Source organism: Bombina bombina, chromosome 5 (genome assembly GCF_027579735.1).
Source record: "Bombina bombina isolate aBomBom1 chromosome 5, aBomBom1.pri, whole genome shotgun sequence".
Taxonomy (NCBI): Eukaryota; Metazoa; Chordata; class Amphibia; order Anura; family Bombinatoridae; genus Bombina; species Bombina bombina.
Genome location: NC_069503.1, coordinates 918,553,806 through 918,581,119, shown reverse-complemented (window position 1 = coordinate 918,581,119; position 27,314 = coordinate 918,553,806). Strand labels below are relative to the sequence as shown.

General features: G+C 37.0%; 1 protein-coding gene and 1 pseudogene across 1 annotated transcript in view; one reads left to right on the top strand and one right to left on the bottom strand.

Moving 5' to 3' along the window:
* Positions 1–12,282: 12,282 nt before the first annotated feature.
* Positions 12,283–27,314, top strand: part of ARMC1 (armadillo repeat containing 1) — a 374,962-nt gene continuing 359,930 nt past the window's right edge. Inside the window, exon 1 of the mRNA XM_053715076.1 lies at positions 12,283–12,351. The gene's annotated coding sequence lies outside the window, so the exon portion shown is untranslated. The remainder of the gene's footprint in view (positions 12,352–27,314) is intronic.
* LOC128661664 (KICSTOR subunit 2-like) lies at positions 15,771–24,241 on the bottom strand (annotated as a pseudogene).

Below are 27,314 nucleotides of genomic sequence, written 5' to 3'. Positions count from 1 at the left end.
TGATATTATAAATTAATTCTCTTAATCCCAAATACCTTTAACACAGGTCTGATGTGAATCATATAGTTTAAAGAAATTAGCTATATGCAATTTGTTCATTTAAACCATTTGGGATCAGTGCATTCAGCTCGAATATCCACTTGCTTTCAGCACAAAGCAATTCTCTTTGAAAGTCACCCATCCTGATTCCTAGAGAAACTTTCTTTTGAATCCAGCATTTCCCTGATGTTTTCTGAGGAAATGTCTGGCCACAGAATTCAATTTTTTACCTCGTTCTTGATCCTTAGCAGCATTTTTTATGTTGCAGAGATTCTAAACTCACGAGAGGACATACCCACATATCTCAGTGAACAGGAACACTCAAAGCAGTAGATCGCATTCTTTGACCTGCATGTGAAAAGGTTAGTTATATACCTTTTACCCTGTGGGTGTACCTCCAACTCTGTCAAATTTTTAATATATTTATAAAAGGAGCATGTTCCACATGGGTATGTACCCTTTAAAGTTTAAACCATCCTTTCTCACAGGATTCTTTTTTAGAAAGATAACTACATACAAGTTTATCTTGAAGAGTTTGGCACCTACGCCAACTAACAGCAATCCTGTCACCAATTATGTTTGCTATTTCTTTGTCTGAATTTAGAATGTCCACATGCTTGTTCTGGTTATTAAAGTGAATGCCAACTTTCACAAATGAAAGCCCTGTTTTTAAAAATACTATTAAAAACAGGGGCATTTTCTTTCATGAAAGTTTACATTGAAGCCATTCTTTTAAAATACTTACCTTTTATTCCTAGCAAGTGTGGAACACCGGAGCAGTGATTCCCCCTCCTCCCGGTCATCTCTACTTACGTCAGAAATGACAAATCCGCCTTCCTCCAATAACGGCTTCCCCCCAGAGCAAACATTGCCTTAGACCACGCCGTGATTGGAGGAAGCTGGATTTGTCATTTTTTAAGTAAGAAGAGATGCCCTGTGTGACGAACCAGGGTTATCCAACCCTGCACCAGTCATTTATTTGGCAAAGAAAGGGTTATCAGACCCCTTCTACTCTCACTTATATGTCACAATCTAGCCACACCAGACAAGCTTGTGATTTAGTTCTGGGTGCCAGGGTTAACAACACTCTCCAGTCTGTACTAGACGTAAAAGAAATGTCCAAAACTCCCCTTTAATGCCACCCACACTAAACTAACTACAATATCTAAGCTGCCACCACTTATAATGTATTAAAGGGAAAATCCTAAGAAAAAAACCCAGACTTACACATTAACTCTCTGAATACAATTTAGCAGAAAATCACCTAAATTTTACAGTTCTAATATTCCAGTCTCTTTCAGTAACGTGGTTCAATTATTAGAAAAAGGCCAAAGCTTAATAAAAGAATTATTTATTATGCCAAAAATATTATGCATAATGCATTATTAATAAAAAAGTTGTTACAAATAAAATTACACACAGCAAACAGTTTTTTAAAATAAAAAAGGAGAAAAACAGATTTAATACTTTACTAGTCTCAAGATCTGCGCCTGGGGACTGGCATAAAGCAACGGTCCTTACTCTGTAGAACAGCTCCCCTTGTAAGAATGACAATTAATTGTAAAAACACAAGACCCTTATACCTTTTTTCCAATAGATCAGGTTGCCTGACCTCACCCACTCAGCAGGGGCTGGCCGGGGAAACCTCCTTTATTTTACAACAGTCAATAAACTTTAAGTACCTTTGGCTGACTTTAAAGAACACAATATAATTTCTGCTAGATACATCCATTTTCATATAGACTGACAGGCACTCTCTTCCTTACATTGTGAGAAATGGTTTGATATCAAATATGACAGGGTTGTCATACTTCTCTTCATTTAATGTCATACATTATACATTATACCCATGTCCCTTTATTTACCTTATCAGTTTCTGTGACTGAGGCACTGTGTTGTATCTCTGAACTGACAGGTTGACTAGATTTATGACCCGATGCATACACAATAACATTTGGAGAAAGGGGTCTTAGGAACTTTTTTATGAGGGGTTCTGGCACATCAAAGAAAACACAAACACACAGTTCTTCTTGAAAAAACAAATCTTTTTTTAGCTCACAGGCTAAACAGAATTAACCCCTTAGCAGCTAAATCCTGAGGTATTCGTGACACCCTGGGGCGGAGGAATCGCTGCTTCAGTGTTCCACACTTGCTAGGAATAAAAGGTAAGTATTTTAAAAGAACGGCTTCAATGTAAGGTTGAATGAAAGTGCCCCTGTTTTTAATAGTATCTTTTAAAACAGGCCTTTCATTCGTGAAAGTTGACATTCACTTTAATAATTTCTTTGTGGCATTTATTATAGGTATAAAGTATACAAAAGAGTTAGCTCATACTATTACTCAGGCTGCTAGTAATTATGTAACAATGTGCTGATAGTCACTAATAATTATGTATCAAAAAAGAAAAAAAGAAAAGAGCAGTTAACAAATCCTTAACTACTAAAGAGTGACCAAGACCGCACTAGAGTACAGAGAAAAGGATTTATTGCATATGTCTGCTAAGCATACTTAAATACACCTATATAAGTGAGTGGAAAGGGAAAGCTAAGTAATCTATTAGTACCCCATAGTCATAATTAGTCTCAAAATGAAATAAATATCAAGTCCAAAGCAAGGTTTGAATTGAAGATATATATATATATATATATATATATATATATATATATATATATATATATATATATATATATATATATATATATATATATATATATATATATAAAACCCTATAATTAATGAGTCATGGGGGTTGCTCACTGTCCCAGTGGTTAAGTTACAACAAAAGGAGGAGAAAAGTGGACAGTTAGAGAGCACTCAAAAAGGTATATATGTATATAATAAGGTGGCAAGGGAAATCACCCAAAGGGGGATCAGGTAGATAAAACTTAACATCTAATATAAACTAATTAAAAAATTATCAGCAGTGTGAATGTATTAAAACTTAGATCAATAAATAATAGTGAGTACTAGTGATCACAAAATAACACTATTACTGAAAAACCAATAAACACTGTAACTCACACAGCTCAGTGGAAACAAAACAGCTCACGTACTGCATAAACTATTAACTAAATAAGAGGATTGACCTTGTAACAAATTACTCTGAAAAATGCAGTTCTGGGGCAAGTAAGCACCGCTCTGTGTGATCCTAAGTTACAGGGAAGACGTTGCTTAAAGGGACAGTATACTGTAAAATAGTTTTTCCCTTAATGCATTTACAATTGCTTTGTTTACCAACTGCAGAGTAAAAAAAATCTGAAAATGAGCTTTTTAAGGTTTTTGTATTTTGAAGCCACAACCTAATAAAATGGGTTGAGCTTGTAGGTATAATCAGACCTCATTACTGTATCACATTGTGTACATATACATGTTTCTTTATCTTATATCTGTCCATAAAACAATCACCAGTACTGGGAGAGAACAATGGAAAAACAAAATTGTATTACCTTATCTCTGCTATATCCCACTGGGAGTGCAATTTCTTCTGCTGGCAGTGTTTATAAAGCTTATCTATAGCTTGGACCTGCGGCCACAAACTTTCAGTATAGGTGGGGATACCATATGCTAAATCAACTATTTCAAATGCCAATAAGGGTAAAGGAGCTACCTGTAAACAATTTAATACACTCCAGAAGGTAAAGTGGATCATTGGGAACAAATTAAAGGGGAGAAAAATTTTGAGTAAACTGTCCCTTTAATATATTAGCCACTATTGTCTAAATTTAAAGGGCTCATACAGTGATTACTAGTCTCATAAGTGCCTGATGCGCATTTCGCCGTGAACACGGCTTTCTCAAAGGCTAACCTGAATTGGGAAAGCCCCCCCGCCTATGACCAATTTGCTGACCAATCAGGGCTGAGTATGGTTACACTCCCCACAAGCAAGCCTATCACGAACGTCATGAATTAATTGGGTACGGTAGTGTTACATAGTTGGACTAAGCCAATAATGTGTTTGCATCTCATTTGTATTAGCCGTCGAAGGACATGTGTATCTCCAAAATAAACAAAAGATAGCATGCTTTGATAAGCTGTCATGTAGCCAATATACACGGCCGTATGGTTATGTGCCAGTAATCTAAGTTATAAGATGCACGTATTGTAAGGATTCATTAAAGGGACATGAAACCCAAAAAATGTATTTCATGATTCAGATAGAGAATACAATTTTAAACAACTTTCTAATTTACTTCTATTATCTAATCTGTTTTATTCTCTTAGTATCATTTGCTTAAGGAGCAGCCGTGCACTACTGGTTTCTAACTGAACACATGGGTGAGCCAATGGCAATCAGTTTATATATGCAGCCACCAATCAACAGCTAGATCCTAGGTTCTCTGCTGCACATGAACTTTTCTAGATAAACATTTCAGCAAAGGATAACAAGAGAAAGAAGCAAATTAAATAATAGAAGTAAATGGGAAAGTTGTTTGAAATTATATTCTCTATCTGAATCATGAAAGAAAAAATGTGGGTTTCATGTCCCTTTAACTAACAAAATAGTACCAATAAGGATCATTGATAGAGAAAGATATGATTGTGTATAGATAAATGGTGCCTGTCCTATACAAAACAGAAATTACACGTTAAGACAAGCTATGATATAGCTAATATAAAAACTGGCCATATGATTGTGTATTACAGTGTTTATTGGTTTTTCAGTAAGTGTTATTTTGTGATCACTACTACTCACTATTATTTATTAGTCTAAGTTTTAATACATTCACACTGCTGATATATTTTTTAATTAGTTTATCTTAAATGTTAAGTTTTATCTACCTGATCCCCCCTTTGGGTGATTTCCCTTGCCACCTTATTATATACATATATACCTTTTTGAGCGCTCTCTAACTGTCCACTTTTCTCCTACTTTTGTTGTTACCTAAATAAACCACAATGATAAAATACATAAAAAACATATACATAAGTATGTGAACAAATGTCCTTGCAAAAGACTGCATGAGAAATAGGAGCACCTAAGTGCAAACTTAAAGGGACACTGAACCTAATTTTTTTCTTTTGTGATTCAGATATAGCATGCAATTTTAAGCAACTTTCTAATTTACTCCTATTATCAATTTTTCTTCGTTCTCTTGCTATCTTTATTTGAAAAAGAAAGCATCTAAGGTTTTTTTTTGGTTCAGTACTTTGGACAGCACCTTTTTTTTTATTGGGGGATGAATTTATCCACCAATCAGCAAGAACAACCCAGGTTGTTCACCAAAAAATGGGCCGGCATCTAAACTTACATTCTTGCATTTCAAATAAAGATACCAAGAGAATGAAGAAAATTTGATAATAGGAGTAAATTAGAAAGTTGCTTAAAATTTCATGCTCTATCTGAATCACGAAATAAAAAATTTGGGTTCAGTGTCCCTTTAAATATGTAATTCCTCTAATGTATGCTAATATGTTGAATGTATAAAATAATCAAGCATATCACTTTGAAATGTATATATTTGTAACCTCTTAAAATGTCAATAAGGGTTTGGAAATATTCCATGCTGATCAAGTAATATATATATCACGATGGTAGGATATTAGTAACAAAGTTACAAAGTGGAACGCTCTAACAGAGCGTTAATGTGTGGCACCTTTAAATAAAATGGTGGCGTGACTGGGTACCTGCTTTTAAGGACGGCTCAGCAACACTGCAAACTATCTTACGAAGCCCCGGCCAGCCCTAAAGTGGGAGGGGCAAAACGCGTCATCGTTGGAATTGTTTGGCACGTGGTGGAGCGGTAGTATGTGACAAAATTACCTTGCTGTTGCTCAAGATCAGTGGCCTCATTATGTGAACTGAGAACCGGATAAATACTCACCCTGGAGAGACATGAAGCATCTGTTGGTGAGCAAACGTGATGAGGATCAGCTGTTAAGCGGGCAGTAGTTGCTACGAGAGGAAAGGCAAACCTTACCAGCTTCTAAGTCTTGTGATAGCCCTGAGGAGGTTTGTGTTTTTGCCCGTTTTTACCCCTTTGCAAGCACGCCTGAATATCCTGCATTTGATGTTTCAAATAACTGAAATGTATCCATTTCTCTGAATACTTCACTGCTAATATCTACCCACAAGCTGAAAAGAGGATCAAAGTTTGGTAGCGTGCTTTTGCACTTAGGTGTTCCTATTTCTCATGCAGTTGTGGGAGCCACTGAAGAGTCCTGACCTGAATTCTTTTTAGATTTGGTAACCAAAAGGTTGTCTCTTTCGTTGTGGAGTGCCAATTGATAGGATTTTTGTATAATCTTTGCTGGGTACCCCCTTTCCCTTAGTCTCACTCTCAGCTGAGCTCTTTTGCTCTTAATTTGTATACTTCCATATCTGAGCAATTCCTCTTTAACCGTAGGAATTCTCCTACTGGTATTGCTTTTTTAGTGGCATAGTGATGACAACTGGTATAGTGTAATACTGAATTAGTAGCCATATCTTTTCTATGCAAGTCTGATTGTATTTTTCCCAAAATTATCTCTTCGGATTTTCAGGTCGAGAAAATTAATTGTGTTAAAGGGACAGTCAACTCCAGAATTTTTGTTGTTTAAAAAGATAGATAATCCCTTTATTACCCATTCCCCAGTTTTGCATAACCAACACAGTTCTATAAATACACTTTTTACCTCTGTGATTATCTTGTATCTATGCCTCTGCAAACTGCCCCCTTATTTCAGTTATTTTGACAGACTTGCATTTTAGTCAATCAGTGCTCACTCCTAGTAGCTTCACGTGCATGAGCTCAATGTTATCTATATTAAACACATTAATGACCTCTAGTGGTGAAAAGCTGTCAAAATGCTTTTAGATTAGAGGCGGCCTTCAAGGTCTAAGAAATTAGCATATGAACCTTGTAGGTTTAGCTTTCAACTAAGAATACCAGGAGAACAAAGCAAAATTAGTGATAAAAGTAAATTTGAAAGTTGTTTAAAATGACATGCCCTATTTAAATCACAAAAGTTTTTTTTGGACTTGGCTGTCCCTTTAAAGTTAAATTCATAAGTTAATTTCAAATTCAGGTTATTGTTGTTCAAGAGCTCCATAAAATTCAGAAATAAGTATTTTTCTTGCCAGACTATCAAGGTGTCATCTATGTAACGTAACCATAATACAAAATGGTCTGTGTACTTACTCATATTGTCATTAAATACAAATACCCTCTCCCACCAGCCAGGATAAATGTTCGCACAAGCCCCCATAGCGGTTTCCCTAGTCTGTAAATAAAATCTGTCTCTGAATACAAAGTAATTATGATGTAGCACAAACCCTAGGAGATCCAGAATGAACCTATTTTTTGGTTCATTCATTTTGGACTCCATATTCAGAAAGTACTCAACAGCCTTGCAGCTATGTTCATGATTGATGGAGGTGTAGAGTGCCTCAACATCACAGCTTGCCAGGAATGTGTGATCCTCTAAAGTGATATCCTCAATTTTATTCAGTACATCCATTGTATCCCGTACGTATGACGGTAATGTAAGGACTATGCCTCTTAATCTAGCATCCAAGTATTTGCTAGGTTGCTCACACAACGCACCAATCCCAGAGACAATCGGCCATCCTGGAGGGTTGTCCTTATTCTTGTGTACCTTTGAAAACATATAAAATGTTGCAACTTTGGGTTTCTCACATTTGAGGAATTCTAACTCCTTGGTTGTGATTATTTTGTCATCCATGGCATGCTTAATCAAGTCATTATATTTTTTAAGGAACTGATCTGTTGGGTCATTCCATAGAACTTTATAGCACTTCACATCTTGCAGTTACTCTGGCCTTTCATACAGATGAAAGGCCAGAGTACCACATTCCCATCCTAATTGGATGGTTTGATCACAATATCATTCCCTTAATTCTTCTAATGCAGCCATTTCATTCTTAGATAGGTTAGAATAGGGTTTTTGTCTTATACTGAGCAGATCTTTACTCAAACCCTTATATATATATATATATATATATATATATATATATATATATATATATATATATATATATATATCAGTTTGAGGATTTCTAGACAATGGCATACATGTTGATTGTTTTGGTTAATCTATTAGTGAAGTCATTTTCATTCAGGAGATAAATCAAATCATTAAGGGAGTATAGTTACATCGTATAGTATAGTAATATTGGGGAGTATAGTATGAAAAAATCCAAACAGAGGACCTATCATGTTTTTGAGGGGTAGAAAATAATCCCCCTGTAGTGTATATCAATGGAGAAATTATGCTGTTAGTGAGTGATAAGTTATCTGAGTGTATTGAGTGGAAACTGCACACCACGTAGGTATCATAGCAACAACACTGAACAAGTCAAGAGGGAACGAGCCTCTATCTGTTTATAATATGAAGGGTCTGAGCAGGGCGCTAATCCTGATTGACAGGCTACCCATTTCAACTAATCGGAGACCGCGTCCTACGTTGGTTGCTTAGACACGTCATTGACTAGCTGTGGGGATTGGTTGGGATAGATCGAGCCTCTCCATTTACAACATGAGTAAGTAAGAAGGGGGCGGAGAAATGCACGATATTGTATAAACACTAAATTGACGTTTTGGACACAATGTATGTTCCAAAACCTTATATGTGAATCATATTAAAGAGCCAATACTAGCGATCCCCAATAGGATAAAATGACAGTATCTGATAAGATGTATTTGGAGAATAAATGGAAAAACGGCTATGAGTGATTTATAATGGGACAGTCTCTGATTGGTTAAACATAGTGAGGAGATGTAATTGATTGATACAGCCTATTTAAACTTGGAGAAACATTACTATTTTGCCTTTGACAACGCAGGAGTGCAAAACGTACGTCAGGCGTTTTGTGGCATGGTCCGATCCTGGCTTGGGGTCCTTGGGGAACCGTTTGAACTGGTAATATTGTTTTGATTTGTTTTGCCTAATCAGACTAGTACAGGAACACCCAGTTATTTTTAAGCAATTGCACTGTGGTCACACATGAGTATAGCAGATCGCCAACCTATTATGCTCCCTTGGGAGGCTTATGAGTCACTGATAAATTGTAGTTAGGGGCCTTTTTATTTCGTGTGACACAGTTCAATGGGGATAGTTACCTATTTTGTACTTGTCTGTAATTTGGCCTATGTTTAATGGAATTTTGACTTGCTGATACATCTCATTAATTGTGATTTGGACCGCACATGCCTATGTACATTTTTTTTTTTTATTACATTTCTCTTTTTATTTCTTAGTATCTAATAAAAGTTAAGTTTTATTTTTATTTCCCTGTCTTGGGGGTGGAGACTCCTTTTTGGCACCCGTTGCTTATTCTTTTTGTGTGCTTGGGGGATGCTTCTTTTCTTTTTGTGTTGATTAATATATTTATCTGCATCCAGCACCACCTGTGTGAGGGGATCCCATATCATTTGGTATTGACTACTCTATTGATTTTCTTGTAATGTATATGTGTGTATCTCAAGCCCTTTGCCTGCCTTTTTTTTTCTAACACCTGAGACCTCATATCTTTGAGCCCATATAACTTTTTTGTGCAATTTTTTTTTAATAATAATTTTTAGATAGTGTTTTTATTAGTCCAACTGTACATTTTAATGTATTTTTGATGTGTTTTGTGATACTTTGCAAAAAGGTTTATTAGCGCTCTAAAGACATGCTATCCCGACGTGTGCTAACTGAAATTACGCTCAAGCAATTGCATTTACTTTCAATTTCTAATACGAGCGCTACACCAGTCGCACGTAACTGTTAGCGTGACACTCGTAATCTGGCCATGTGTCGGCATATTAGTATCTAGATTTATATTTTACAGAAAAATGTGTGAACACACTAGAGGGCGCTAAAAATTCACACATTTTTCTGTATTTTTTCATAGCTCTTTGAGTATATGGTTTGAGAGGAGCAGCTTTTTAATTTCAATATATTTTTTATTATCATTTTTTCACATTAATTGTTTTTCAGTACCAACACATATGCAATAGTAATAGCGATTTTAATGTATTCATCCTAACAAGGGGTCATCCAGTTTGGTGTTGGTTTTATTTTTGTGTTGATTATTATACAATATTGTAAATACTTGAACTGATTTTTATCTGAGGGGTGTTGTAATCCTTCCACATATTACATATCGTTCTATAGCGCCCTCTAGTGACTAGTGTCACATTTATTATTGGATTTATAACTTGCATACATTTATTTGACTCACATATCTAATAAACATTTGGATTGATGCATAGGCTTCTTCATTGAAAGAACTATTAAAATATAACAACCATTCTGTTGGTGGTTAGGTATTTATAGTAAAATAAATAAAACCACACCACTGGATGAAAACTGTTTATAGATACTTACTAGCTTAGATACAACATATTTTGAGCAAAATAAATGTATTTTAAATATTCCCTTATATACATAACAAACATCAAACTGTCCTGTTGTTGTTTTTTGTGTGCATTTTTGTGATCCCTGTAGTTTAGGTTGCTAGTCCAAAGGATTTAAAATGATGTGTAAATTCCATTACTCAATTATCTTGATTCTGGTGTAGCCATTTGCTGATCCTTTACGTTCTCTGAACAAATCCTTTGATGTAACTTTCTCTCTCCTCATGTTTTAACAAGGTTAGCATATTCATTAGGGTTTTGAATAGGGTGTATCTTAAGGGGAAAGGTAAGTCAAAATAAAACTTGCATGATTCAGATAGAGCATGTAATTTTAAAACAATTTTAAAATTACTTTTATTTTCAAATGTGCTTTGTTCTCTTAGTATCCCTTGTTGAAAATGAATACGCACATATTCTACATTAGTGGGAGCTAGCTGCTGATTGGTGCCTGCAAACATTGTGATTGGCTAACTAGATGTGTTCAACTAGCTGCCAGTGTTCTGATAACAGGAGAATAAAGCAAATTTGATAATAAAAGTAAACTGGAACGTTGATTAAAATTCTATGTTCTATACGAATCATGTAAGAAAACTTTGGGATTTCCTGTCCCTTTAAAAGTACTTTTTGTTGTATATGCTTTACAAATACAGTTAAATTATTTAAAAACATTTCATTTCATTTCACAACTTGTGCAAAGCAGTGCTTAATTCCTGATAGTAACAATAACAAATGCCATGCTCTACCTCATTAAAACAGCACTACTTTGTGTTTAAACCCGCACAAAGTGATTAAACACACAATACAAGCAAAGAAAAAAAAGTACAAGTTTTTTCTGCAGTCTTAGAATAAGCTAACATATAAAAATATATGGAATGCATTATCACCTTGTTTGCTGCAATTGTTTTTTTTTTATAATCAGATTCCCCCAAAACATGCTTTATTTGGAAGAGCCAAGCAGGATTTATTACTGTAGTAGACCAGGCTAGCCATAGTTTTTATATTTCTAAACTCTTCATACTTTTTCCATTATCATCTTTACTAAAGCTAATTACAGTAAGATATGTGGCAGGGTTAGACTTGTAAATCTTTTCTCATAAATAAAAAAAAAAACTCTCGATTTTCAGGCTTAATTTACAGAGAAATAAATAATAAAAATATATTGCACTGCTGTTTTACTTCACATAATTTAACATTTTACATAATATCTACACACTATTGCCTACAGCTCCCCTCCCTCCCACCACTCAACATGGGGAGTAAAATATGTGCAACTTTAAGAAAAATTTCACATTATGTTCTTTATAGTATGGGAGAAACCTGAACAAGAACGATACACAGTTGAACACATGAGCAAGGCCACCAGTTGAAAGTATTTCACCCACCAGTGCAAACACAACACTGTTGGAATGTAATGTACATATTCTCATGTCATCATCTCCATCTTTAATTATAGAGCTGTCGGTGAAAGGAAAAAACAAAACAGTGCTAGTAAATAACTACTTTGTCGTGTTCACAGTTGAGGCCATTTAAAGATATTTATGGTATTTTACTATATGATGATAATCCAGCAGTTTAGTGCAGAAACACATTTTAATACGCTATCAACTGTTGCCCTCACGCTGAAACCCTGTTATACTACTAGAAATATCTAATATTCTGTTTGTAACAAAAGTATCCTTTGACTTTAAAATTGTCTGTGCTTTCCATATGTCGGCTGAAAATATTTTATTTACAATGTATTACCATAATCTTAGCCATATAAAAATCAGTGCCCACAAATAAAATGGAAGATAAGCATTCGTGCAACCAACGCCACGTGATAAGTTCTCATAACCAATCACTGATTAGCTATACATCGTCTTTTACAATTGCACGGTGGAAGAATAGTAAATGACTAGCCAATCAGAAAGCAGTTGTGTGATAGGTGGTACCGGGGCCGCGGCTGGAGCGGCCAGGTTGGTTGCTGCGTTCGGTGAGTGTTTGTATTTTCTTTACCTTCCTGATGCAGATTTGTCACTGAGTGACATCTTGACCTCTGAGTTGATTATATCTACGAGGTAAAGCAGTGGCTGCGCACTATACAGGTCTCTGTCAGACAGGTCCCAATGCACAGGTCATGTCAACCCAAAAGTGATGGTGCCCTCCTGTTCCTGTCAGTGTGTGACTGAACAATCGTTTTGACAATATTTTGATTCTAAGCTGTTTGATTTTGCTACTTTGTAACTAGGTGCCATTTTATTTGATTTCTTAAAATACAAACATGAAATCATGACACCAGTTAGAAGTATTTATTTTGTAGTTCACATGTATTGGGAAGAATGTTAGTTTTGTACTTAGTAGCTATTACTCTATGTGGGTTATAGCTATTCCTGTACTTGGGTCATGCAAAATGTCCCTCCTGCAATCGCCACTATTGACAGCTTGCACATCTTCAGTCAGATTGCTGAATTTATTATTGAATATTAGACCCTTAAATGTGACAATGTTACCACTGTTTCCTTTTAACGCGAGCATAACATGTAGCTTGTGGCAGTAGCTTAAAGGGATATGAAATCCACACCTTTTCTTTTGTGATTCAGACAGAACATTCAACTTTCAAAAAGTTTCCAATTTATTTCTATTAAATTTGCTTCTTTCCCATGATATTCTATGTTGAAGAGATACAAAGCAGGAAATAGTGCTGCCATCCAGTGCGCTTGCAAATGGATAACATTCTAGCAAAATTGCTGCCATATAGTGCTCAAGAAATGGACTGCCTCCTAAGCTTACATCCCTTCTTTTCAACAAAAGATACTGAAAGAACAAAGAAAAAATGATAATATAAGTAAATTAGAAAGTTGTTTAAAATTGCATGCTCTATCAGAATCATGAAATAATAGTTTTGGGCTTCATACCCCTTTTAAAGGTCGTTCTATCTTAAAGTGAAATCTTTCAGTCTATTAATGGCTATAATTATTTTGCTTGGACTCTTGGAGACATCTCACAATTCAAAGCAACAGAAATGGGGGGGAAAAAGTTAGTGTAGCTATTGCGGAAAGGCCACTGTAGAAAGATTTTTCAGCAGTTTCAAAATGAAACGTATGTTGCATGTTGCACTTTTAAAATTGAACTATGGCCTTTACTGGGTTACTGAGCAGAGGAGACAAACGAGAGAATTTAAAGGGCCAGTGAAGTAAAAAATAAACTTTCATGATTCAGAGCATGTTCTTTTAAACAACTTTTTATTTCTATTTTCACATTTGCATTCTTCTCATGTTACCTTTTTAAAGAGCAAATGGCTTTCTTAGCAGCTATGCACTCCTGGGCGTTACACAGTGATTGGTGGCTGCACATATATGCCCCATGTCATTGGCACATCAGATATTTGTATCTAGCTCCCAGTAATGCATTGCTGCTTCTGGGCCTGCTCTTCAGCAAAGGATACCAAGCAAACAAAGCAAAGTGTTTACTGTTCCCTTCTGTCATTTCTTAGGACTCTGCTTCCTCCTATTTCTAAAGAAACACATTCTACTTTAAATCCTGTTAGCAGGTGAGGACCATCAGCACCACAGTCATTGTCACTTCTACCATAAAACATTGTTTCACTATTGTCTAATATACTATAAGATACCTGGAACTTCATACATTTTGATTGCCACTCTTCTTTAGAAAGGATGCTCTGTTTCTAACAAACTTATACAATTTCATGACTTTCTTGGCTTAAGCTTCTGATGCTGGTCTAATGTTGAGTTGTTTTTTTTACTTTAGCCACACTCCCAGGCCTAGTGACAGAAAGGCAGGTTTCCTTAGCATTCTATAAACCTTTTGTGTGCCTTCCAGTTTATACCTTCTATTGTTTTTCTGCTTTCAGCTCATTGTAAGCTTGTGAGAGATGCCTTTTCTATCCTCTGAGTGCTGCTGTTATCTGAGATACTACAGATGCATTTCATCTCTTGTGCACAATTATTTCAGCTTTCCTATAGTCTCACCTCTCTCTACTGCTTCTTCCAAATTTCTTTTATTTCTTCCTTTAGCCTCTGCCAAAATCACTGATGGCAACTCGGTTGACCTATTCTTCTCTGATCTGCCTGTTCTCTAGCACCCCCTGTCCATTCTCTTACCCCAACCTCTTAAAGGGACAGTAAAGTCTAAATGAAATTTTTATGATTCAGATAGAGCATGCAATTTTAAACATATTAACAATTTACTTCTATTATGAAAATTGCTCTGGTCTCATGGTATTCTTTGTTGAAGAGTAAACTTTAGGAGCAGTAATGTACTTCTGCTCATGAGCCTACCTAGGTATGCTTTTCAATGATGGATACCAAGTTAATGACAGAAATTTGACAATAGAAGTCAAATGGAAAGTTGTGTAAAATAGCATAGTGTGTAGGGGTGCGCAACAGGCTAATTTAAATATGCTAATTTGAAGGAATAGATGGGCGTTTTTCAGAGCCTGTGGGCAGTCCGTATTTGTGGGTTGTCGTTGGAGACGTCACAGGGAATAACATTTATATATCTCTTTAAAGCATGTTAGAGGCTTCAGTTTCATATCAAAGTAAGTTTGAAATGATAGTAGTATGTATTTAAAACAATCCATGTGTTTTAATATTATATTTGTTAGTGACTTTTCTAATCCTTTAAGCAGTCTGTAGATAAACTGACACAAGCAGTTCTAAACTAGTACATTGTGACCTAGAATCGTGCACTAGTGGCAGTTTTATTACAACTGGATATCATACGGTTTTATATCTAGTTTATATAAACTATTAATAATTGAACCCCTTAGATTGTAAGCCTATGGGCCCAGCTGTTTACAGATCGCTTCCTAAGAGCCGACTACAACAGTGAAACTCTCGGCAGGGCCCTCTACCCACTTGATCCCTACAAAAGCTATGCTGTACACTGACTATGTTTACAGCGCTGCAGAATCTGTTGGCGGTCTATAAATACATGATAATGATTATACTTGATGGAATAGTTCTAGATAATAAGCACATTTACAGAAGATGCTAACTGCTGAATCTAGAATATTCCACTTTGGGGGAGTTCATCATGCTTTAAGAGTTTTAATATTGCATATCTTTAATACTTCATAACAAGAGAGAGACATGTTTATTAAATAATTTTACCAAGAATGTCTCAACCATATTAATTAGAATTTGTTGTATAGATTATATTGAAAAAAATAAACTACAGGTCTTATGAATTGTGCAGAAAAAAATTGCAAATTTGCATTTCAATAACAAAGTAAAAGAAATCCTTATATTAAACCTGAAGCCAAACCATCTTACCAAGGGCAATAACAGGAAAGTCAAAGCAACAGCAGTAGGATATACTTTGGTTTGTTTTTGGCGAAGCTCTGCACATATTAATCTAGAGTAAGAAATTTGCCCTTATGTAACAAACATGCTAATTTGGAAGAAGAAGGAAAAAAAGAATAAAGGAAAAAAAGGTGGGAAGTGACACCACTGCTGGGTACTGATCCACGCCTTTAGGAGTTTCTTGGTATGAATCTGGGTGGTGATACCCATGACCTTGAAAACTATCTGAGCCTCTATTGTCAAAACTAAAGAGACATTGACTTGAAATTTTTCCAAAGTAATCTGGATTTGTTTTAGCAGTCAGTGTTTTCATCTCTGAAGTCTGATGACTAAACGCCTCGTGAAAGTAAAAGTTGAACTTGGCAAGAAGAAAGTTTTTAAATTTCATTAGCCACAGAAAGAGGTGAGGAGGTTGCACAGCTTTTTGGGATTTTCCACCAAATAAATGTTTTTGTTTCTTTTTGCTTCTCAAATATTTGTCCCCATGTTTGTAGCTTGGTGTGTGCACTATGACGGTAGGAACTTCCATTCAAGTATAAGTGTTTGTGCTTTCAAAAGATGAGCAAGGACATCCACTTAAAGCTAAAATCCACGCTGTAATGGGGAAAGTATGGGATGGTGAAACCTTGAGCAATACTTCTTTAGATGGCCTCCAATATATTTACCAGCTCCAGTCAATTGATGGACTTCTCTTCTGACAGCTCAGAGTGTACAATTTTTTTTATTTTTTTTAATAGAAGTCGGCAATTTCCATACGTGCCTGGACAAAATAGCACAGCAGCTCTTCCAAATAAGGAGCAGTCCCTCCAATGGCATTTTTACCTGTGGTTACCACCTTTTTGAGTTGTATAATGAGGTGTAATTTGTTATGATATAATCCTTTCTGCTGAAAAACGATTGGCCACCTGGTTTCTGGCTGAGGAAACTCATACTATGATATGCTTTTTCCACTGCTGCCAAGTGGGCCAGAGCAGCTAGCATGGAGGACCACGAGGCCCCGGCGCTCTTGTGGGACTCCCCCCCCCCCCCCCCATTGTCCTTTGCCTTGTCATACGAGAATATACCCAGATGAGAGAAGAGTCTTTAGCATGGCCTGTTCAACCGGCACCGGGGCCACCATTGGGATCATCCCAGAACTCGTCATTAGCAGCTCTCCAGCACTGAGCCTGCGGCTGCCGGAGCATAACCCGGGTCCTGAGGCACCACCATACAGCTCCAGGAGACATGGTCTAACAAACCTAGTCTACTGACTACAATTTTTACACCACACACGTGTAACGACGGCAGTTTAATTTTTACTTTACTTTCCCTTTTGTTTGCAATTCAACATTAGAAGCCCTATTTCAATGTGAATGGAAATGAATAAGGCATTTTTTTTTCACAGCTATAAATAAAATGACTCTGTTTTTATCCTGGGCTTTGTAACCTGGAACAAAGCCCAGTTGATCCTTATTAATTACTGTATATTGGAGTTTATTTTTTGGCAATAATCTTTATTTATGTGTTAGAATCCGATCCAAGAGCAATTGGAAGAAAGTTAGCAGGGTTTTGGAAGAACATCTATATGATCTTAGGGAACTGAATTAGGGAATGTGTTCTGGCTGACATCTGTCATGCGACTGCCGCTGCTGATTGGTTTTCTGCCGTGTCTGCACAGGACCAGCAGTATTTTGCGGAGTTAAAGACATAGAGACTGTAACAGCTGTTTTTTGTTTTTAAAACCACCACCTATACTGAAAATATAAATACTTTAGTATTCTCTTTATGTTATGTAATCAAGAGGAAGCAATCAAGTTTCCAGTGAGGGTGAGAGAATTTTCCTTTTCAGTCCTTTCTGTAAGTATTGGCCATTACCACTGTTCCCTCTAAGGTGTGCGTACGTACAGCTCTTTTGGGAGCCAGCACACATGAGTTTAAGGTGAGCTCCTTGCCGATTGGAAAACAGTGCAGGCCAGCTTGACTACCACTGGAAGAAAGCTCTCCACATAAAGTATATAAGGCATAAAATCCTTGCGAGTACTGGAATCGCTATTTAAAAAAAGCATTTCTCTTAAAGAGACAGTCTACTCCAGAATTGTTATTATAATCCCTTTATTACACATTCCCCAGTTCTGTATAACCAACACTGTTATATTAATGTACTTTTTACCTCTGTGATTGCCTTGTATCTAAGATTCTGCGAACTGCCCCCTTATTTCAGTTCTTTTGACAGACTTGTATTTTAGCCAATCGGTGCCCTCTCACAAGTAACTCCACGGGCGTGAGCACAATGTTATCTATATGGCACACATGAACTAACACCCTCTAGCGATGAAAAACTGTCAAATGCATTCAGATAAGAGGCGGTCGTCAATGGCTTAGAAATTAGCATATGAGCCTACCTAGGTTTAGCTTTCATAGAAACATAGATATTGACAGCAGATAAGAGCCATAGGCCTAGCAAGTCTGCCCGATATTTCCTAAAAGTATAAATTCATCTAGTTTGTAGGATAGCCTTATGCTTGTCCCAGACATTCTTAAATGTTTGTCATTACTACCTCTTGTGGAAGTTTATGAATCAATCATCCTTTCTGTAAAAAATTTACTCCTGAATCTACTACCCTTCAGCTTGAGATCATGACCCCTTGTTCTTGAATTTGCCTTTTTATGTCAAATACTCACTTGCTCAGTTTTACCAAGCCCTTTAATATACTTGAAAGTTGCTATCATATCACCTCTGTCCCTTCTTTCCTCTAAGCTATACATATTTAGGTCATTGAGCCTCTCCTGGTACATTTTTTATTTTTTACACCATGTACCATTTTGGTAGCCCTCCTTTAAAAAACATAGATAATCCCTTTATTACTCATTCCCCAGTTTTGCATAACTAACAAGGTTATATTAATGTACTTTTTACTTCTGTGGTTTACCTATGTAATCCTCTGCAGACTGCCCCTTATTTTAATTCTTTTGACAGACTTGCATTTTAGCCAATTGGTGCTTTCTCATAAGTAATTCCACATGCGTAAGCATATTGTTATCTATATAGCACACATAAACTAACGCCCTCTAGCTGTGAAAACTGTCAGATGCATTCATATAAGAGGCGACCTTCACGGGCTTAGAAATTAGCATATGAGCCTACCTAGGTTTAGCTTTTAACTAAGAATACAAAGAGAACAGAGCAATTTGATTATAAAAGTAATTTGAAACGTTGATTAAAATTACATGCCCTATCTGAACTATGAAAGTTCAATTTTGACTAGCCTGTCCCTTTTTAATATAATTTTTTTTTTCCCTGAGAGTTAGCCTTGAGCTGGGCCTTCCTAAATTTATACAGCTAATTAATTGTTCTCTTTGCCAGTATGTTCAACTAAGAATACCAAAAGAACAAAGCAAATTTGATGATAAAAGTAAATTGGAAAGTTGTTTAAAATTGCATGCCCTATCTGAAATATGAAAGTTTGATTTTTACTGTCCCTTTAGTTAGGATGCTGCAGGCCTCAGCATTCCAAAACATTCTGGCTAAAAAATCTTTTTCAGTCATGCTATATATAAAGTTGTAAGGCTGTTTAGCCACAGGGACTGTGTAGAAAGCTTACCTCCAAGTTTGAGTGTATTAAAAAAACCCAACAACATTTCTCTTAATGATGCCGCTGAGGGAAGACTTCAGGATAATTTCTCCAAGATTCTAAGTGAAGCAGGGGTAAAGGAATATCTCAATTATGGCATGTCAGTACCCTCACGGTTAATCTCTCAGCCATAATTGCCCTCGGGTTGCTTTTATATATGCATGTATCTTCTGCAGTATATTTACGTGCACTGGATGGGCTCTCCACTGGATCAGCATTCTGTAAGGAAGAAAGGCCTCAGCATGCTGGTAAGATACAGTGAAGGGGTGCTGCAGTCCAGATAAGTGACTCTCACACTAAACACAGCCCAGGAACTATCCCTAGTACTACACAGTTGGGGATTCTCAGCCTTTACACAACGCTTTACCTATGTGTTTAGTTTAGGGTCAAAATCCCTCCTTTTTTCATTTGCCATATGCAGTTAGTGGTTTAGCTTATGATGGATGAGGTTAGGGTTGGAGACACAAAGGGGATCAAAGGTGGTGGTGGTGTTTTTTTTTTTTTTTTTTTTGTCCCTCCCCCCTTTACAGGCCTTAGCCTGCACATCATTCTGGACTTAGGCTCCGCCCCCTTTGGTACCCTTTCTCCAAGTTACTGAAAATTTTCTTTAGACCTTACAAGCTATCAGGGGCCAGAGGGATGGTGCACTGTAAAATTTTGTTTTTATATTAATGTATTTTCAATGAGTTGTTAAACCGGCTGCAGAGTATAAAATGTATGAGAAATTGCATTTTTAGGTTTATTTGTGTATATGAAGTAGCTGGTTTTGTGTTTTTAAACCACAGCCTATTACAATGGGTTGAGCTTCAGGTAATATCAGATCTCATTATGTTTATCACTTTCTGTACACACACTTGCTTCCTTAGCTTATATATGTCTAGAAAACTAAAGCTCAATACATAGAGAGAACAATGGAAAATTATAATTTTATTACTTAACTATCCTGCACCCCACTGTGAGTTTACTTTCTTTTTTTTCCCATGTGTTTCTTTTCACAAGCTAAATCAGCTATTTCAAAGGCCAAATAAGGGTAACGGAGCTACCTGTAAACAATTTAATACACTCCAGCTAGTAAAATGGATAATTGGAAACAATTTAAATGGGAGAACATTTTTTGGGTGAACTGTCCCTTTAACCCTTTTATATGTACATGAGGTGGGTGAGTATCCTCATAGGAGCTGCTGGAGGGGTCGGTAATTTAAAAACGTTTTCTTTTTTTTCTGAGGGAAATTCTTTTGCTTTTTTCTGTCTTCTATAGTTCTGAGGTGTTTTTTAAAAGCTATTTGCTGTATTTTGTGCAAATACACTGATAGTATAAAGTTTTGGAATATATCTTTATTTTCAATTACCTGCAGTTTTGCTTATTTTGCACTCATGTAAGTACCCCCTCTTAATTTGACTAATCCATTCGAAGGGACCACTAGGCAGGGAATATACTGCAGTTAATTTTTCCTGTTTATTATGAAAATTAACCTGTTAAAAAAATTGCTGTAAAAATATGTCCTTTGCTGTTTTCTTTAGGAAAAATTTTGTTCATTTGATATGATTTCTAAGGATAGGCTATCATCAGTCCCTTTTTGAAGGGTAGATGCTTTTTGGATCAGAATTGGCTTCTCTTATCAAAACTGTCTCTGGGGGAATAGGGGACTTTTCTTTCTCAGGACAAGAAATCTAAGGAGACGTACACACAAACAAATCATTTTTGTTCCTTTCGCACCCCTAGAGATCAAAAGTCTCCTCCAACCAGAAGTTTGAATCTTCCTAACCTTCCTGGAAACCAGAATTTTCTTGGTCTTAAAATAAACACACCAAAAAGCCCAGCTCAACTCAGAAATCAGCATGAATTCAAACCTCCATGGGAACGATTTCATCTGACTCATGTTCCAAAGGATCCTGTAAAGGCAGCTGCCTTTGTTCAATATGTTCAAAACTTGGAGGATATGGGAGTGATTCAACCTGTTTCAATATCTTAACAGTTTCAGGGTTTCTACTACAACCTCTTCATTGTTCCAAAGAAGGAAGGCACTTATCGTCCAATTCTGGACTTGAAAACTCTTTTTCAAAATGGAATCGATCCGTGTCATCTTGCCTCCAATTCAGGAGGGTCAATTTATGACAACTATTGATCTAAAGGATGCATATCTACATATTCCAATTCAAAAGGATCATTTTCAGTTTCTAAGATTTGCTTTTCTCAACAAGCATTACCAATTTGTGTCCCTCCCCTTCTCTATGGCAACCGCCCCACGCATCTTCATGAAGGCTCTTAGCAGTGATCAGAGCTCAGGGAATCTTTGTTGCTCCTTATTTGGACGATATCTTGGCCCAAGCTCAGTCTCTTTCGCTGCCTACTGCTCATACCCACAGAATGGTATCTTTCCTTCAGGAACATGGATGGGAAATGTCCCTAAAAGTTTGTTTTCCCTGTCTTGGTGTAATAAGTTTGGAAGTAGTGGCTGTTACAGTAGCAGGGTCATACGCAGTACCATTTGTCACTATCATTTTAGTCCTTGCCAATTGTCCATGCTTCAATAATGGTCAAAGGATTGTTTATATCTGGAACAGCACATAGAGCTCAATTCTTCAGTCAAACAATCTCTCTAATGGTGGTGGGATAGTCCCTTTTTGACCCTTGGAGCTTCTTTTCTTTGGCCTATCTGGATGCTAGTCACTACGGACACAAATCTGATGGGTTGGGGCCCTTTTTGGCAGTCTTGAAAGGTGCAGGGAGTATGGTCCCCTCTGGAGGCAACGTTTCCTATTAACATCTTAGAACTTTGTGCGATTCTATGGACCCTTCAATCGTGGCCCCTTCTCAAAGAGGAAAAAATAATTAGATTCCAGTCAGTCACTGCCATGGCGTACATCAATCAAGTCTCTTAGCTATGCGAGAGGAAGCTCAGATTCTGTCTTGTGCAGAGGAAAACCACTGCACCCTATTGGCCATTCACATTCCGGGAGTTAACAATTGGGAAGCAGCATACCCAAGTCGTCAGTCCATCTATCCAGGGGAATGGTCTCTTCTAAAGGAAGTGTAACATCATTTAGTCCTGAGGTGGGATCTTCCAGAAATTGGATCTCGTAACGTCCAGATTTAACCTAGTTGCAGGAAATATATCCCATGTGTTATGGACACCTATAGACTCTCCTCATCCTGAAATAAATGTGTTGATAAGTATAAATTCTTTTTTTGTTCTACAGTTGTGTTTGCAGCAATGTTATGCATTTTTGTAAACACTGCAGCCTTAGAGTACTAAAGACATGCACACTGAAGTTCTTTTAGTTGACCAATAAACTATGGATTTCTTACTATTTTTTTTTTTTTTTTTTTTTTTTTTTTTTTTAAGCCATTCGATGCAGAGATGGGTATTTCTAAACTCAGGACAAAATTTAGAAACTATTTAGCATGGGTGTTTTTTGGTGGTTGTAGATGGGTAACAGATTTTGGGGGTCAAAGTTAGAAAAAGTGTGTTTTTTTCAATTTTTCCTCATATTTTTATAATTTATGAAAATAATGGTATCTGTAGAAAGTCCATTTAATGGCGAGAAAAACTGTAAATAATATATGTGGGTACAGTAAATGAGAGGAAAATTACAGCTAAACAGAAACACTGCAAAAATTTAAAAATAGCCTTTGTCCCAAACGGACAGAAAATGTGCTGTGGTCATTAAGGGGTTAAACAGCTTTTCAATTTAATAATGTTTTCTAATTTGCTTAATTCATTTGGTATCCTTTGTTGAAGAAGCAGTTACAGACTACTGGGAACTAGCAGAATGCACTGGGTGAGCCAATAACATGAGGACTATATGTGCATCCACCAATAATAGTCTCCTAAACCTACCTAGGTATACCTTTTTCAGCAAAGAATATCTAAAGAACAAAACAAATTCGATAAAAGTAAATTGGAAAGTTATTTAAAATCACACTCTCTTTCTGAATCATGAAAGAAAAAAAAAATTGGTTTTATGTAACTTTTTAAAAAAAAATTCTAACATATGTGCAACTATTGACGTTTGTTACTGTGCATGTTCGAATGCCGATGACGTCAGTAGTACTGTACAGCGCATGCGTGGTGGGTACCGTGCATATCTACAAAAGAAGCACCTAGGTAGCCCGCCATGATGGGTAAAAGATATTGATTATCATGGAGGGCTTGAAAATAATTATAAATTCAAATGTAAATGGTAAGAAAAGTACCATTAACATTTAATAGATGTATATTACGTTATTACTCTTTATAAGTGGCACTTTACATAATGTTTGGATTTACTGTCCTCTTTTAATAAACTATCCCAAAATTACTAAGGATATTTGATAAATGAATGAAACTGGAAAGTTTTATAAAATTGCACACACTGCACTGAATGATGAAAGTTTAATTTTGCTGTGCTTATAACTATTTTAGCAGGGATTGACAAATATATTACAATTTATTCATGAGGACATCTAGTAAGAGAGAAAAGCACTGCGCAGGATAAGGATAGGACACGGGTACAAGCATTCATTGATATTATGTTGTCTGCATGTTTATGTAGATTAATTGCAAACTGCACTCCACACAGAAGTAACTCTAATGATGCAGGAAGAGGCACAGGAACAAAACAGAAGAGTGGGATGTGGCGCAGAGCGGTGGAGTTTTAGATATTCACAGAGCTCAATATGAATCAGTGCTCAAGTGACCAGCAGAGCCACACTGGGAATGGCAGCAGAATATAGCATGGTAGTGAAGAGCTAGGGAGGCTTTCAGTAGTAGGGGCAGATTCCACTGACTTTGCCCTTTTCTAACCTCAACCCTGCTATAAGCAATTACTTGACTTTGCCAGTTGTGCTCTGTCTTTTCCTGGGATGGCTCACACTGAGTGTAGGTGTACTAGGCACATATGTAAGTTCTGTGCTTGGTTTTGACTCGCACCCTTTTTTTAGCAGCAAATCGAAAACATTAGCCATATACCAATCTGCTGTGGAACCCTGCTGGATTTTTTTTTTTTTTGCACCATTTAAATCGGCAAAATGTTTTTTGAGAAAAAAAAAGTTTCACATTTAAGGGGCAGTAAAATTAATTTAATTGATTCAAATAGAGCATGGAGTTTTAAAGGGACATGAAACCCACATTTTTTTTTCTTTTTCGATTTAGAAAGAGCATACAATTCTAAACAACGTTCTAATTTACTTCTATTGTCTCATTTGCTTCATTCTCTTGAAATTCTTTGCTGAAAAGCATATCTAGATAGGCTCAGTAGCTGCTGATTGGTGGTTGCACATAGCTTCCTCATGTGATTGGCTCATCAGGTGCATTGCTATTTCTCCAGCAAAAGAGATCTAAAGAATGAAGCACATTAGATAATAGAAGTAAATTGTAATGTTGTTTAAAATTGTATTCTCGACCTGTATCGGGAGAGAAAAAAATTGGGTTTAGTGTCCTTTTAAACAATTTTCCAGTTCACTTGTATTGTCTAATTCAGTTTATTCTCTTGGTATCCTTTAATAAAAAGCAAACATCTAGCTGCTGATAGGTGGTTGCACATATATGCCTTTTGTCATTAGCTCACCTAATGTATTTAGCTAGCTCTCAGTAATGCATTGATTCAACAAAGGATACTGAGAATGAAGCAAATTTTATAATAGAAATAAATTGGAAAGTTGTTTAAAATTGTATGTTCTGAATCATGAAAAAAAATGGGTTTCATGCCCCTTTTAGTTTGCGGGACCACAGCAGATAACCTTAGCCCCGTTAGGTTATGGCCCATATAATACCCCCTGGCGGCTGCACTATTAAGTACCATCACTGAGCTCAGCTAGCACTCTGAGCGGTGACAACACACGCAGCCACGGCCGCCGTCAGGGGCTGACAGGGGTAAATGATACAGTCAGGGGCCCGCCAGCCACCAAGTAGTACTGCTCACTGCTGCTTCTAGGAGAAGTGAATAGGGCTGCCGGGCCTGGCTGGGGGTGTGGGTGCCGGGGCTTGGAATGGGAATTGAAGAGGGCAGTGGATGGAGCAGTATGTGATGAGTGGAGGGCTCAGGGGGCGGCAGGATGGGAGGGATTCTAAGATTATGCAGGGGGCGTGATATTGGCTCGTTGAGGGAGTGACTTAGAGTACAGCCGAGCGAGGGCCACCAAAGGCTGTATGGGGCCACCCCGGCCGGGGGCCAGTGGGTAGAGGGGGACTAGAGGATGGAGCAGGATGGAGGCAAAGAGACCGGGTGCTAATTGATTACTTATGGATTGTAAAATCATATTTTCTCTCAAATATTGTTTAATTATTTTTAATTAATCTATACAAATGACATTTGTCATTAACTAAAGATTAATGCTTCTTTTAACTACTTCCTTGCCAGTAATCAAGTAGATCTGTTTTCCCACATGTTATCTCCCACTCCTTGACAAAGGTCTCCCCCTCTGGGCAGAGGGGTCATTGCTAATTTCTTTTGCAAGATGTACAGAGTCCACGGTTTCATCCTTACTTGTGGGATATTATCCTTCCTAACAGGAATTGGCAAAGAGAGCACCCACAGCAGAGCTGTCTATATAGCTCCTCCCTTAACTCCACCCCTTAACTCCACCCCCCAGTCATTCTCTTTGCCGGCTCTAAGCAGGAAGGGTAAAGTGAAAGAGGTGATAAACTGTTAGTTTTTATTTTCTTCAAGCAAGAGTTTGTTATTTTAAAATGGTACCGGTGTGTACTATTTACTCTCAGGCAGGAGATGGATGAAGATTTCTGCCTAGAGGATGATGATCTTAGCATTTGTAACTAAGATCCAACGGTTTCATGCTATGCAGCAATGAGGTATGTTCAGTCATTTTTTCTGGAGAGACTGTGATATTTCAGAAAGGCTGACAGTATCCCCATGAGGGTAAGGGTAAGCAGTAATCCTAGACTTATAGTGGCATTACTTAACTTGCATAAAGGGCTAAAATTATGGTTGACACTCAGTTTGAATGATATTAACAAATGGTTGTGTGTACTGGGAGTGCTGTTAATTAACTTTTGGGGGACACCTGTATTGAGGGTACACTTGGCTTTTTGGGGTTTTAGAACCCACATGGCTGGTAAAAACGCTTGGTGTGTTTTTTGGAGGCCTTAGAAACATCGAGTGAGATGGGCGGGGCCTAATTTCGTGCCTCAGTTGCGCAGTTTTCTCTTGGCAAGCTACAACACCGGAGGGTCCTGGTGAACGTTTTGGGCCAAAACGAAGCTTTATCCCCACATTTCCAATCCCTAAGGGCAGGTAGGAGCCACAGCAGAGCTGTGGCAAGGTGCTAACAGGGTTTTTTCCGGTTTTTGGCACTTTGCACCACAAGCAAATGAAACATTTAACCCCTAAATATGGAAACCGGATTGACAATCTTACTAGAGCTTATTGAATCTGCTGTAAAAATTTCGAAAAGTTTGATGTATTTTTAAGCAGTTTTGCAGATTTTGTATGCCTTTTTTTTTTCTTAAAGGCACAGTACCGTTTTTTAAAATTGTTGTTTTTTCACTGAATAAAGTGTTTTCCAAGCTTGCTTGTCTAATTACTAGCCTGTTCAACATGTCTGACATTGAGGAAACTCCTTGCTCAATATGTTTAAAAGCCAATGTGGAACCCCCTCTTAGAATGTGTCCCACATATACTGATATGTCTATAAAAACAGCATATTTTGACTTATAAGAGTTTGGCACTGGATGATTCTCAGACAGAAGGAAATCAGGTTATGCCATCTAGTTCTCCCCAAGTGTCACAACCAGTAACGCCTGCACAAGTTCTCTATCTGAATCATGAAAGAAAAAAATGGGTTTAATGTCCCTTTAAGCTTCTATCTTGGAAAGTTCTGTTTCTAGTTGCTATCTCTTCAGCTCGAAAAGTTTCTGAATTATCTGCATTACAATGTGACTCGCCTTATCTTGTTTTCCATGCTGATAAGGTGGTTTTGCGTACCAAACCTGGATTCCTTCCTAAGGTTGTTACTAATAGGAATATCAATCAGGAAATTGTTGTTCCTTCTCTGTGTCCTAATACTTCTTCTAAGAAGGAAC